Source organism: Cyprinus carpio, chromosome B4 (assembly GCF_018340385.1).
Source record: "Cyprinus carpio isolate SPL01 chromosome B4, ASM1834038v1, whole genome shotgun sequence".
Lineage (NCBI taxonomy): Eukaryota > Metazoa > Chordata > Actinopteri > Cypriniformes > Cyprinidae > Cyprinus > Cyprinus carpio.
Genome location: NC_056600.1, coordinates 7970934 through 7987641, shown reverse-complemented (window position 1 = coordinate 7987641; position 16708 = coordinate 7970934).

The following is a 16708-nucleotide window of genomic DNA, read 5'->3' as shown; positions in this document are numbered from 1 at the left end:
TGGCAATTGTAAATTAAATTTAAGTAATTATTAACTGTACCTATATTTACATCATGCTCTTCTTTAAAGTTCTTTCGTAAAGTCTTGTGTAATTTTTTTATTTTTTTTTTCAAATCATTCCGTTATCAATAAAAAGGAGTTTCCAAATGTAAACATGTTGTCAAATGTAGAAAACAAGTCAAATATGAGTAGGCATTGTGTTTAATAGAACAAAAAAGGTCTGGAAATGCATGTCTGATGAATAAGAGAACGCTATGTGCTCGGCTCAGGGTTTCTCATAGAGTCTGACAATCTCCTTGACAACCAAATCCAAACTGGGGAGCAGTTGAGGCATCATCCTCATGCAGACCCATGTGTATGTGGCTTTGTCCTATGAGACCATCAGGTTTAGAAAATGCGCTTGTCTCATACTAAACTGATGCGCATATTTTGCCTGGGTGATTTACAGGCAGAATGGATACAGAACAAGTTTCTGGGTTCACTCAAACCCTGACTGACCCAGCATGGGGCAGATTTATTATAAAAATATATTCCGAATAAATGACAATAATTAAAGGTGTCTGTACAGTCTAATGATATTATTATTATAACTATATTTAATTTTTAACATTAAGAGAGGATTTTGTTTCCGGGGGGGTTTGCTTTTGTTATATTTGGATGTGACCATATTCTTTCCTATTCCATTTGTTGAGCAAGATAACAGTGTAATGCTAGGGAAAACGTGACCTGGTTTCTTAGAGGTGAGTGCGTGCCATGTGCTGGGGATGCCTCTTTCCAGGAATGACAACCGTGAAAAAGATTGTCATTAAACAGTATTTACTCCCAGGCTTAAGTGGCATGTTATTCACTCGTGAAGCCTCCTCAGTGTGCTAGCAATAGGGGCTGAAAAGTAATTATAAAAGGCTGTACTTACAGCTAAGAGCCACTCTTGTGCTGGATAAATTTCAGATGAATGTTATTGTGCAAAGTCAATGTAATAAATGCAGCATTGCAAATATGTTTCTCATATCAACATAGATAAATGCAGGTATCTCAGCACATTTTAGGAATAGTTCACCCAAAACTAAAATTTGCTGAAAATTTACTCACCCTCAGGCCATTCAAAACATACTGTAGATGAGTTTGATTCTTTTTCAGAACAGATTTGGAGAAATTACATCACTTGCTCACCGCAGTGAATGGTTCTAAACAATGTCAGTGGATTTTGATGTGGGAGGAAAACAAAAGATAGACTTTTTCCCTGGAGGAAGTGTTACTATGGATTTTGGACTTATATTTTGACCAGAAGTGACAGTTTAAAGAATTTTTTAATTTTTTTTAACCAGACATTTATTTCTGGACTAGAGTCATGTGGATTACTTGTGGATTATGTGTTTTTATTAGCTGTTTGGACTCTCATTTTGATGGCACCCATTCACTGCAGAAGATACATTGGTAAAATATTTCTAAATCTGTTTCGATGAAGAAACAAAATCATCTACATTTGAATGGTCTAAGGGTGAGAACATATTCAGCTAATGTTAAATTTTGAGTGAATTTTTCCTTTATGGTATGTACATTGTTCTCAGTAAAAAAAATTTGAGTGAATTTATAGAATACTGATGAATATAGAGATTATTGCAGCTTCTGGTCATACAATTTATCTATTTTGTACTAACACCATTTGACACATGTAAGAGCAGAATGGCTGGGTCAATAGGTCAGTCAAAACACTGTATTTATACAGCATAGCTTAATAAAAAATAATGAGTATATTATGATAAGTGATGTCTATTAGCATTTCAGTGGCACTGTTCCTATGGCACGCCATTAAGTACAGATGCTCCCATGGCTCACATGTCCACAAACCTCCATTAGCAGTCGGAAGATGCAGGAACCCAAATTACTCTTTCAAATAGCTCTTTGTTTACAGAGAAAATATCACTCTCACAATGGAGGAAATATCACTTAGATTTATTTTCATGACATAAAAGGCTATTTGGAAGATAAAACAGTGGGCAAGGACTTGTTCTTAAATGTTGACACATTTCAGGCATTTACAGAAGAGTATTATTGGGTTTATGAAGTGCAGTAGTTTTTTGAATTTATGATTTATCTTACCAATTCTGCTTCTTCTGTCACTTTTTTAACTACAAATTTTTCTCCTTTTTGTGCAATCATACATTTCCTCACATTTTGTTGTGTTGTAGCTTGTGAGAAGCAAGATAATATTTAGTTTTTGAACAAAGTATACAGTTAATACATGTTAAAGCATATGATGTGTTGTATTTTGTTTAAATTTGTCATGCAGAATCAGAGGTTGACAAACATTTGATTTTAAAGGAATAGTTTACCAAAAATGATTACTGAAAATATACTCACCCCCATAAATTAGTTTTTTCATCAGAACAGAAATTTAGCATACATCACTTTCTCACCAACGGATCCTCTGCAGTGAATGGGTGCCGTCAGAATGAGAGTTCAACAGATGATAAAAACATCACAATAATCCTCAAGTAATTCACAGGACTTCAGTCTATTTGGTTTAATGTCGTTTGAAGTGAAAAGTTGCTTGTTTGTAAGAAACAAATTCATAAGGCATTTTAACTTTAAACCGTTGTTTCTGGCCAGAATAGTCTGTAGTCCATAATAACGCTTCCTCCATTTAAAAGGTCCATCCACTGCTGTCCTCTCACATTAAAACTGACTAACATATTTGTTTAGAACCGTTTTGGACTGTTTTTGTTTGTAAACCGTGCTTCATCTGCATATTTCTCTCCTAAATCAGACAAGATGACTTTTTTACTGGAGAAAGAAATATTATGGATAGGGGACTCCTATTTTTGCTGGAAGCAGTGGTTTGAAGTTAAAATGCCTTAATGATTGATTTGTTTCTTTCAAACACACAGCATTTCACTTTAAAAGATGCTAATTGATGTACTTGAGTTGTATGGATTAGTTGTGGATTATTGTGATGTTTTTATCAGATGTTTGGACTCTCATTTGGACGGCACCCATTCACTGCAGAGGATCTATTGGTGATCAAGTGATTTAATGCTAAATTTCTCCAAGTTGGTTCCAATGAAGAAACAAACTCATCTAGATCTTGGATGACCTGGGGGCGAGTAAATATTTAACAAATTTTTATTTTGGATAAAATATTCCTTTAAGTCATTTTGCGGTTCAAAAAAAGCATGACTTTTAAAGCTGACCTTTAACCAAGTTAAATTCGACTCCTTGTTTCTCCTGCAGCTGATGGACCACTAATTAGAAGCTGTTGTTTTCCTTTAATCACATGCTTAACAGACAGTATCCTTCAAAAGGGACTCGGTTTCTCCTGCAGATTGTGGAACCCACTAATTAATTTGTTTTCCTTTAATCACATGCTTCACATGCTTAACAGACAGTATCCTAGGGCCACGTGTATAATTTGCTACATCACTTCTCATTCCTTTAAAGGTTAAATTAATTCTTCATCTGTATGATGGTTCATTGCCCAAGAATCCTGATTGTAAAAGAGAACCCCATTAAAACGAAGCCACTTCTTACAATTATCTTTTTTCTGTGTTTCTCTAGCTAGCAGGTACTAATTCAGTGACAAAAAGGCAATAATGCATTGAATGCACATGCCAGAAAAACTATAAATACATCAGCAAAAGCATGTTAGTTGTCCTTTCAGAATAACTGCTGCTAGTCTATCAATAGAGAACCTTTCTGATCGTTTTTTCACACACAATGACATATTCATACACACACATCATACACTAGTCTAAAGATGAGCCGAGGTTAGTGAGAGCCTCATACTGGGCTGTTCTGAGTGATTACCTCCGCATGGCTAACCCTCTGGACACCCCCTGAAAAGTCATTATTCATATAAGAGGCAGTTCTCGCATAACTCTTGCATATCAGTTCTTGTATTGCATGTCTAATCAGTCACATTCTGATTTAAAATGCCCGATAGCGATTGTTTGGTAGTATGCTTCTTCCAAGCTATTAGTTTCCCTGAAACAGTGTTTTAAGTGCTGACATTTTTCTTTACTTTATGTGAATATGTGAATTTAGGATAATTTTTAAAATGCAATTTTATTGCAATGTGTCCTATAATGTAATAGTCAAAGTGAAGTGTACTCTCATTTCATATAAAAAAAATAAATAAATAAATAAAATCTGATTGCAAAATGCCTATTTTCCTGATTCATTTAAAAGCACTTCTTACCAGCCAGTTATTATTGTACTTGTGACAAATTTGATAGCACAGCCATTACAGAAGCAAAAAGCCATATCTTATTCTTATAATTGACGTAATTACCCAAATGTACTAATTGTTTTTCCATTTTCAAACAAAAAAATCAATTTTTATGTTTCTGCTTCCCCCATTGTCCAAAAGGAAGTTATCCAAGGGAAAGAGCTTGACGTAGAAAAACCATTTATTGCATCCTATTGTTTGTGCTATCATTTCAATGATCACCATGGAAACAAATGACATTAAAATGTCAAAACAGAGCAAATTGGAAAATGTGCAGGCTGTTACAATCATGTTTGGTTGTTTAGTAGCTGATATTTGACAATGTATATAGGAATAGCTTGATTGTTCTAACAATTTGTGGTTAGAATGACAATAAGATGCTTTTTTATTGTAATTATGTTGACAACATCTGTTTCAGCACCAATGGAGATTTGTGCAAACAAACAGATGTGTTACAGCGGTGTAACAATGAGTATGAAGCATTTTTTTTTTGTGTATATATAAGGTCTGTTATTAGTGTGCTTTGGCATGCCAGTACACAAATCTGAAGATATCCCTATCATTATGTTCATGCACTGACCGTAAAGGACATCATATAGTGATAATCAGTATGAAGAAATCTCACAAGTCTTCCAAGGGTGTAACGTGTGCGTGTTTGTGAATATCCCCATGCAAGAATGCTCTGGACCACAGCTTTACTCTCAAATAGATGTTTACCATTTATCAGCCTCGCTCTTTGATTTCCCCGTTGCCATGGCAACCCCATCGCCAGTCAATACTGGTTGGGAACTGCCAGTGGAGGTCTTCCCTACCACCTAGCTGGGCTATTATTAAACTCCAATTAGACAGAGCGTCCACCGCTAATCTCCGCCACCGGCTTTTTGTACAAAGCGGTGGGCAGAGATGGAAGGGAGTGTCTCAGTATGAGCACTCCAGCTGCACGGGTACTTAATGGATGTGTTTGTACCCTGTAACACACCGCATTAAACTAGCAACAGTCACCCTGCACTGCTTCTGATCGGTAAATGGAAATATTTACAGAAGAATTGTGGAAATTTGGGGAAACTGGCCATTTGCTGTTTTAAAACAGCTGTAAATGTGGCCGACAGGCTGCAGGTTGAGACCTCCATGGAGTGGCTTAGCTTGAAGCTTAAAGGCAACATGATGGAAAAAAGATGTCTGTGGAGCAGTAACTCTCCAGTGACTCGCTCATTCTCCTCAGTCAGTGAGAGTTTAAACCCTCATCCTTACAGCTTCAGATCTTTGACTTGAAGGCATATTTATTATGCTGGAGAAACAGCTTGTATATTTGATTGTTTATCTGCATTCTCACATGAATCACTGTAAAGTGTCCTCAGATGACTCAGTGGAAACAGTAATAAGAATAATAAATCAGAGCTTTCTTGTTTACTGTATATATATACCATTCAAGGACCAGTAAGATTTTTAAATTAGTCTCTTATGCTCATCAAGGCTGCATTTATCTGATCAAAAATACAGTAAATACAGTAATGCTGTAAAATTGAAATGCTATGACAATTTAAAATAATGGTTTTCTGTATGTTAGGTAAAAAATGTTAGCCTGAATGCACTGTAAACTGCTTTGGATAAAAGCGTCTGCTAAATGCATAAATGTAAATGTATGTAAATAATCAAAACATAATTTATTCCTATGGTGGCAAAGCTGAATTTCTAGCAGCATTTACTACAGTCTTCAGGCTATTTTTTTTTTTGAACCTGTGAATTCTTTTTTTTTTTTTTTTTTTTTTTTTAATAAAATTTTAAAAAGAACTGAATGTATTCAAAATAAAATAATAAATTACATTTTAAAGAATATTAAAATAGAAAACTGTTATTTTAAATCATTATAGTATTTCACAAGATTACTATACTGTATTTTTGATCAAATAAATGCAGCCTTGATGAGCATAAGAGACTTCTTAAAAATCTTACGGATCTTATACAGTATGTATATCTATCTATCTATCTGTCTGTCTGTCTTTTTTCTGTCTGTTTTTGTTTGTTAGATAGATAGATAGACAGATATGTTTTCATAGTTGAACGGCTCTGATTATTGGGTCTGTTCTATATGAAACAGGCTTTGCAACTATTTATTATGTCATGGATGAAAGAGCATTCTTAAAAGTCTCCAAAGTTGCTGTGAAGTGTAGTTATTATCCTCTCAGCATCTGATTTTTAAGAAAGCTAATCAAGAGTAATGTCGTCTTCTTGATTGTTGAGTGATGCTGGTCACTCTGAGCAGCAGCATGTCCTTGTAGGTTTTGTGCAATATTATCAGCCTAAATCTGATAAAATGTTAAATAGGTTTTTTTACATTGTGGGTCAGTTGCTTACTGAATAATATGCCTTACAAAACCAATATAATATACTCTGAAATATATATTGGGAAAAACAGTGTAATTGCAAGGGTGATGTTACTTTGAACAGTTCAAATCACAAGAACGTAATAGTAGAATTGACTCACCACCGAAAATAGTTGAAAACAAACTGACGACAAAATTAACGGTTTTGTCTGCTAGCAACACTGAATGCATCAACGCTTTTGAACAGATTGTTTGACTGAATGATTCAATGACTTGTTATAAAAGACAATTACTTGATTCATATATTCATTCATGAATCAGCATTTTTAAATGAATCTGTTGAATGAATGACTCACTCTTACTGACAGCCACCTACTGGCATAATGACAAAACTTGCAGTTCATAAAAAAAGGTTACAAATTTCATGCTGGTGTAGTTTATCACATTAACTGTTCCGCTATCATTTCACGACAAGAAAATGTCCAAATACTTTTTGTCTTAATTTTGTGCTACAGGTCGTTTTAGCAATTGAAACATTTTATTTGCTTTAAACGTGTGCTTGTGTTGTCTTTCTTTAAAATAAATGGTGCTTGGTTTGATTTTATTATATAAAGCAATGACATCAATACATTTTTAAGTCTTGAGTAAATGGCCAAGTGCTCTTTCAAGAATTATTATTATTTTTTTTTTTTTTTATATTCTGTGAAAACGATATCTGACAAAAGCATTCATCTGAAACATTCACCAGTGAGACATTTGGTCAAGCGTGGCTGTATAACAGAGTGTTGTGTTGCTTTTACAGTGCAAGTCATGACTAACAAATCCATGCCTCATAAAAGCTTCACTCAGCGCCGGTTTACAGGGTGAAAATATTTTCATTCATTCTCCACTGATACCAACCCACCACTAGATCCACTAAGAGAGTCTATTCATGGATGCAAAGCATCCAAATCGCTTTGCTTCAATAGAGGCTTGTAAGAGCAGGTCTGTGCCAGAGAGGTGTGTGTTATTTATGGTGGTTCTGAGACTGTTTAAAAGTTATCTCTACACCTTATGTAATCAGGTACACTGGGTTATGTAAGAGGACCTTATATAAGATCACTGGACAGGAGTGAATGATAGCTACTGGGAAGATGTCCTGTGAATGAACAGCGGGTAACTGATGATCAGGATTAGGGATGTTTTGATCTCATTGTTCTGTTGCACATCCTGCTTGGAAACACTGATGCTGCTTTCCACACAGGTTTAAGAAATTTATCGTGAATGCTCTTTCCAGTTGTTCGCAGTCCATCTTCCTCATATTCTGGACAGATGAAACAGTGGGTTCAACAGGTTTCATCTTAATAATCTATGAGTAATAGAACATGTGAGTGACTAAACTGGGCAAACCTAGGCAAATAGTTAAACAAAGATGGCATTAATGAACAAATGAAATGATCAATAATTTGTCATATAGTTTTTTGATATTTTTTTTTATGAATCATTTTGTGTATGATATTGTAAATACAAGATTTTAAACAGTATTTAATAGAGTATTTAATATAATCCACAAGGGGGTAAATCCGCAACGGCAGACAGGAGACCCACGTAGCACATCACATACAACATCAACATTCAATACTGGACAAAGACTAACGGAACAGACTGGACTATAAGTACGGAAGATAATGAAGATAATTAACGACACGCACCTGAACTAAATGACACAATCAAACACAGAAGGGTAACTAGGTCACGGAGAACATGGGGAATGAAAACACAACAAAAAGTCCAATAGGATGTGACAGTATTATACAGCAAATACAGATTCTTGTCACAGTTGTTAATGTCATATCATGGATTTTAGCATGTTTGGAACACCATATTGACCAATCAAAAGGCAGCCATGTAACTATGCATTTTATAATTTGAAATAAAACAATAACTAATAAGTATTCACAATATCCAAGTGTTCTGTTGGAGTTCTTTGTCACCTGATTGTAAACCATGAAAATGTAATTTTATTTCATTTTCATTGATTCCGAAACCAAGTGTTTTTTAAAAGTATGTGCAAAATAACTAAAAGCATTCAGCATTCAGCATTCAATGTGTGCTTGTTATTAGATGCAGTAGGAAAGACTGCAGCCTTTCTCATTTTATGCATGTAATGTATTGCGCTGCTGCTCTGCGGGTGATCTGTGACCAGAATAACCACTGGCAGCAGCTGTACATGTTCCACCACAGCCCTTTATGTGCTCACTGCCCTTTTGGGTCTGCTGTCGATGTTATCAGACCTTTTCGTTCTAGCTGCCATGTCACACCTGACAGTGAGAAACTTTTGAATAGTTTGGAAACCAAAGGTGTGCAGAGCCTGTTATCATGGTGTGGACTTTTGTGGTTCCTGTTTAACTTTATCTGTTTGTTCACTCAGGTTTATCTAGACACTTGTTCATACTGAGACACTGAGACAAACAGAAGCAGAGAAAGAGTGAGGAAACAGCATAGCCACTTGCATTTAAATGCACATATGTTTTCTACTTGCCTTTATGTAGCACATCTTAAAGAATTTCATATCTAGGCAGCTTTGGGAGTGCACATTAAACATGATATTATATCTTGTAGCCCACAGTACAAATGTCATATAAGCTGTTGTGGTGATCGATGGCTGGAAGGATGTCTGTATCTGGATGGCAGGAGGTCACCAAAACAACATCACTGCCAAGTCAGGCAGAGCAGCACAACTGCACAAAATCAATACAATAAAATTATAGCTACATTTCAGATTGTATCAATAGCTCAGTTAGTTCTCAAGTTCTCATTCCTCGCTGAGAAAGATTGTAACATGAAATAAAATTTGGATCTGATATTGATCCCACAGTGTTCAACTGTCAAACTTTCTCTGAACTCACGTCCAGTCAGATCTGAAGGTTGCTGCTGACAGGAGATAAATGGACCAGGCTTTTAATTTACAGACAATGTCAGTCAGAAAATGTCTGGGACAGGACGTCCTCGCTCTGTGCTTCTCCTCGCCGCTGGTATTGTGAACACAGAGCATGAGAGCACTGACAGAAACAGCTTGTTCATTCAGAAACAGCACAAACTGATGGAAAGAGACCTTGAACATGCGTAAGGAACATAACATTCTCAATGAACACAGAAGGAGAAAGACTGTAGCTTTTTTGTGATCATTTTTATTTACTCCAGCAAAGAAAACCAGAAGCCAAACATACTCATGTTTAATAATCATAATAACAACCATAATCACTAAATACATTTTTGGGGATGAAATTGAATTCGCCAAACCTAGGTTCCATACAAGGATGGTTCTGTTGATGCAAATGAAATTAAAAAAAAATACCAGATTAATAAAATCAATACATTTTTGGGGATGAAAATATATATATATATATATTATATATATATATATATATATATAGATATATATATATATATATATAGATATATAGATAGATATAGATATAGATATATATATATAGATATATATTTTTTTTATATATTTTTTTTTTTTTTTTTTTTTTTTTTTTTTATATAAATTTTTTTTTTTTTTTTTTTTATAATACAATCTTGGCTTAGATTGTTAGGATCTTTGCCAATATCTAACCAATAACTAATATTTGCATACTAAATTGTAGCTGGTCTTGTTTTTAGCATTTATTTGTGTTGATTTGTAATTGGGTTTCTATTTCTTATCTTTTCAACCATTTGTTTAACAGATTTGTCAATCTGTGATGTTTTGATCCTCTGTTGGTCAAATGTCTTTGTGCTATACTACTGTATATATATTTGGTACACAATTGGAAGTTGCAACTTCTTGAATTTAAACTGTTTATTGCCACCTTTTTGGAGCCTCGTTTCTTGCATTTCCTTCATGGATTTCTTCAATCGAAGTTGTCTACATTATAAGCTTAAAAAATCAATCCTATGTTATCTAAATGGTTTCTTGTGGAAACAGAGAGATAAAATGTAAAAAGTCCAATTAAGTGAAAATCAATATAAAATACGGAACCTTAAGAGATAGATCATGATATGAACAGATGAGATGTTACTGCCTCTTATAAAAGTTAAAAGCATTCAGTGCAGCAATATGAATTGGAACCGGTGAAAAGAGGCCTGCTGTGAGAACTGATTAGAAACTGATACGGTGCGAGTCCTAACTTCACCTCCAGCATGGGGGAGGTTCTGCGTTTAGGAGAGCATTCTGAGCAAAAGCAAAAGTGTGTGTCGACTGAGCATTGCAAACTTGTAAAAGGCAGCCAGCATGACATCAATAATGGCCTTTCATAGCTGCTCCAAAAAAAGAGTTTATGGTGTGTTTGCTCTCTTTCCTCTAGCCACAGTGAGATTCTCACTGGTTTAATTGGACCCTGTAGTGGATTAGAGGATACTCAAGAGCTTGACTCTCAGCGTAACATGTTAAAACCCAAAACAAACCTTGTTAACACACAAATGAATCATTCAAAGTATTAGAAAAATATTTATTTGTAAACTCCACTGATTGTCGTCAGATGCTTTTCATTCAGTCTTTATGAAAAGTCAGTCATGGTTTTCTGAGCTTCGGATCAGCTCTGTGAATCATTATGATAATGTAGTTTGAATTTCATGAGCTCTTGTTTCATCCCCTCCAAGGATGTCTTGTTTATGAATTGCTCCAACGCATAAAGCAGTAATCATATTTGGGTCATGGAACATGCTGAAAATGGCAAAGATCGTGAGTCAGAGAACTGTTCTATGCTCAGAGTCAATGCATTATAATATGATTATGTTTATGAGAGCTGACCTGGTTTCACAGCTTTAATATGTGAATATTTGTATTATGTGCCCATTAAAAATTAAGCTTGCAAAAAGGGGCTTTCTTAGAATGGCATTTTTTGCTTCCCTAAAGAACCTGTTCAGTGAACAGTTCTTAAAAGAGCCATTTTTCTTTGTGTGAAAAACACTTTAATTAAAGAAACTTTTGCCATTGCAAAGGATCCACCAATATTAAAAATTCAAGAGCCTGGTTTGACGCAAAATCCCATTTTAAAAGAGATTATACTCAGTGTTTTGCACATGATGATGAATAGCCTCTTATTTGTCAGATATCTGCAATAACTGTAGTACATTTAAGTGCTTAAGTGCTTATAGATTTCTTTGGGGAAGGCCAAAGTTTTGCTTAGCATGACCTGATGCCCAAAAAGCATTTTTTCTCAAATGATGATGGCAATTCAAAATCAGCCATGCAGTCTGCTAGAAACTATGGTAAATTTCATTTTTCTTTAGATTCTAATAGAGGTTTTACCAGTGTCCAATTTTATGAGGGGCTGGAAGTCAGAAATAATTTTTGCGATTACATTGATTCATTTATTCATTTAACAGATGCTGTTTTCCAAAGCAACTTACAGTAGAGGAATACAACAAGTGATTCTTCATAAAAAGGCAAATAAACACATAGTGCTCTTAATACAACGTTTCAGACATCATTCAGATTAGTACAAGCTAGACAGGGAGGAATAAAGATAAAGTGAAAGCAAGCTATTTATAAATCAAGGACAGCTTTTTTGCATAAATACAGGTATATATACGTATTCATAATGTTTGTAAATTGTTGCATAGAATTCGGTAGGTTTGATTAATAAGGTCCAGGATTTTTCTGAAATGACATACAGTTACATGTAAGACCTTAGCTGGATATGAGACTGTTTCAATTCTAGTCACATCATCACATGCTATGCCTTCATGGGATATCAGTTACAATTCTTATTAATTCTGTCAGGGTGCCACTAGTAATGTGAAGACCCAACCATTATTCCTCCTCATTAAACTGGGAATCACATTGTAAAATTGTGGTCAAGAGAAACCCTCTCCACGGCTGAAGTGTAAAACATTATGGGGATGGGAAATAGAGCTATAAATAAATCAAGAGGAAGCTCTCTAGTGTTCTTGCTCATAGATACCTCTGTTCAATGTGTCAAATCTTTATTTTAGCACTGCCAAAAATTTATCTGATTTATCCACAGTGTGAAATTACCCTCTCAAAGCCGACATAATGTCAAGAGCTGCTGAGCACACACTTGAGCCCAGAGTGAGAAAACGCAAGCCTGTGTGGGACTAGCTGGATAGAAGCTACAGAGTTTCTCAGCCATTTGTTGTTTAAAAGTACCACTTTATGTTTAAAATATGGAAATGCAGTAATGATGCTTCAAAAAGTGAAGTTTTCTCATGCAGTTCAGAGAATGCCACTTAAACCATACTTAAAAATGTATGAATGCCATAGTATTGGATAACAGAATATAAAACTGTGGCATTTATTCAAATAAAGTATCACTTTGAGGCAAAAGACTTTGTAAAGTTGTAAAACAATAGAAAAATGTTTCCCAACCATTTTTACAAAGAAATAATCACACTGTACTCCATTAACCAACATGGTAAAATGTAACAGTGCTATATTATATTATATTATATTATATTATATTATATTATATTATATTATATTATATTATATTATATTATATTATATTATATAAATAAGGTTGGTAGTACTAAAATGCACCATTTATGGCTGAATAAGTTACAAATCTGTATTTGAGGTTGCCGCCCCATGGACGCCCCCGAGTGTTTTTTGTTTTTTTGTTTTTTTTGTTTGTTGTTTTTTTGTTATCCTCATGTATGTGTGTGCAATGAGCTCTTTTCATTTGGCTTATGTTGGCTTGGTTATATTTTACTTTCTTTCTTTGTTAACATGCCAAGTGTAGTAGAGTCTTTCTATCCATCAGCCACCCTCCTCCTGAGTTCCTCACATAATTGAATCAAACCTGTTTCGCATGCATCAACAACGTGCATGAGCAATCTTTGTCCTGGATTTTGGCTACCCTCTAATATTCAAAACAGTGGCGGTGACCCATAGCCAGATGTTATTCATTACAGCCAAGCAGAAAATGGCCTCTTTCAAGGTGTTTTTGAGCTGCAAGGTATTTATTTCACAAGTTGCCTTATGTCTAGTGCAGAAAAAATAAGCATGAATCAGACATGAATAATAGAACAGGACTATGAATAATGCTGGCACACCGGGTGATGTGTGAAGATCATCTGTGTATTACATGCATCTGATGCATCTGTTTTAAGTGATCATGATCATGTAAAACAGACATCTCTACCCCAGCTGACTCACTCAGACCTGAGGGGGAGAAAGACAGCAGTAGAAAAATTTATAGGAAAAATTGTAACCCTCAGTATGCTGACTAAAAATGTTTTTTATTTGTTTTTAGATTTAAGATTTATTGTGTTTTTTTTTTTTTTTTTTGTATTTTTTGGTTTTGTTTGTTTTGTTTGTTTTATGTGTTGTACAGTTATTTTTCAGTGTGAACACAGTTATGAAGTAGTTCCAGGTTTGAAGTAGTTCCACCACTTAGGGTGTGCAATTCAATGGCCCTTCATCGGTTACGCTTTAATTATTGCTTTAATGTTTTGAATTATTGTTTTTTATTATTATTTTTTAGGAATGTAATGAGCCTTTGTACTTTTTAATGTCTATTTAGGTTTCTACTTCTGTTTTTATTCATTTTTGTAATTTTAGCCAATTAAACTCATTTTACTTCAGTAAACTGATATGGCAACATTTCTAATTTTCTAAAATTTAACATCCTGTCATCAATTATTCCTTACTTATTTTCTTAATATTTTGGATTAACTTTTTTATTTTTTATTTTTAGCTTTCATTTTAATTCTGAATTTTTAGTTTTTGAAATGGTATGCTTTTTTCTTTGTAAAATATTCATATTTAGCTTATTTCAGCTTTTCAATTAAAGAAAAGGATTAATTAAAATTAGATATAAGAACATATGTGAACTTATCAATGGAATTATGTTCGAAAATATTCTGACTTGTTACATCGAAAGTGAATTACAAAAAATGCATTTTCTTCATGTATGAGGTGATAATTCAGGAAAATTTTGTATTATTCAATAAAAATATTTGTTTGTTTGTTTGTTTTAGTATTCAACAGGTCATGTGATCTCAAAATGGTGGCCAACAGATGAGGGCAGTGAATGAAACTGAAGTTTCTTCTAGACCAGGGATAGGTAAAAGTTCTTGTGATTTTAGCTCCAACCCTAATTAAACACACCTGAACGAGGCAATCAGTGTTTTCGGGATTACTAGATAGATACAGGCAGATGAGTTTTTATGAGGGCTGAAGCTAAACTCTGCAGGATAGTGGCCCTCCAGGACCGGAGTTGCCTATCCCTGTTCTAGACCATTGATAACTCAAGACTTTATCTCATGTGAATGTACATAATTTTTTACATGATAGTCAGAATTATTATATTTTTTTCAAACTTTTGAAATAAAAAGGGCTTGATTTTCTGATTATCCAAGGAGCTTAGCAAGATGCGAGTCCTATGCAAATACAGAGTACATGTAAAGGGCAGGCCCTGCATGTTCCTTTTGTGACAAAAGATGTCTACATCTCACCAGGGAGCTGTCACATAATGAAAGATGAAAATCTTATCCTTCAGGCCACAAAGTAAAGGTCACCACAGCCAGTAATACTCTGCCTGGGGTCAAATAAATGTCACGAACATGGTTCCTAAACTCAGACTAGGATTTCTATTTGCGTGTCTGTCCTGGCAACACTCTTGTTCACCTGCTGTGTGCGTCTCTCACCTGCTTTAGAGTCGGACTTGAAGCAGGTGGCCAAATCTATGCCATTGCCCTGCAGGATCCACCCAGATCGATCGGTGACACTTTAATGCCTGTGGTGACTCTTTCACACAAAATATGTGTGAAATAATCAAAATGTCTGGGTTTAGCAAATCAGATACACCTACACAACAATCTTTAGAAACAAGTCTGGAACTAAAGCACAATTTGAGAATTTCTCTCAGAAGAGGGCATGAGAGAGGCATCTAAGCGAACGGATCCAAAAAAGAGATTTGTGAAATGAACACAAAAGAAAGGCATTTGCGCAGAGGTGATGGGGTAGTTTGCTGAAACACCAGGCAAATTGATTTCCTGGCTGACAGCAACAGCAGCAGCGCGGCCGTGCATCATGGGTTACATAAGCAGTCTGCCATCATGATCAAGCGCAGCGGGAAGAAACATGCCAGCGCTCCACCGCCGGCGAGATTGACAGCAACAGGGTCGGCAGCATAGGTTACAGGAAATGCGATGTGGAAATCAGCAGGGCAGAAAATCTTTCCATCGCCCACCTTGTGTCTGTCGAGTGGCATCAAAGCAAGATGCTTGGCTACAAAATCATCTTGGCTATAAAGAAATAAATACCTTTTGACATGCTTCAATGCTTTTGACATTGCCAGGGTCGGAGGCTTGTTCTGTGTCGTGTTTTCATCGGTGGCTAGAGTTAGCCTGTCTTAACCTCGCTTGCTACAACCTGAATTATTTAAAATATTTAATATTGGTTTATAATGGTTTTTTATTCTGATTTTTTATGAATTTTCATATAGAATTGCATGTATGTTGATTTATAATTTATGGATGTGCTTGTGTTTGAGATTTGGTTGATTGTTACAACAAAGTTAAAAGAAAAAATGATTGAAGTAATTTGTTAACATTCTTTTTAAATTATGTTTAGATAGAGCTAGAGCAATTTAAAGCTTATTCTTAATCACTACTGCTCAAAAGTTTGAGATTGTTGAATTATTTTTATTTTAATTTTTTTTTTATGTTTTTGGAAAGTTTCTTACTAATTACATTTGTTCTATTTGAAAATATTTAAAATTGTAATTTAGTCTTGTAATAAACTGTCATTTATTACTCCAGTCTTCATTGTCACATGATCTTTCAGATATCATTCTAATATGCTGATTTGGTGCTTGAGCAGTTATTAATATTTCTGTGGATTCTTAAAAAGAACAGCAATTAATTTAAATAGAATTTTTTTTTTTGATACAACCGATTTGTTTACTGTCACCTTTAATCAATTTAATGCATCGTTACTGAATTAAAAAAAGCAACCCCAAACTTTTAACCGATGTCTTGTATTCGCTAAACATTAACCCCAGTCACATTCATTATGTCATCATCACATTAACTTCCTTTTTAGTAAATGGCATAAGTATAAGATTTATTTGAAATCCTTAATTAAAAAATACACTCTAATAAGCACATTTGCACTTTAATTGCAGTACTTTGGCTCCAAAGCTCTCAGTGTTAAGCAGTAGTG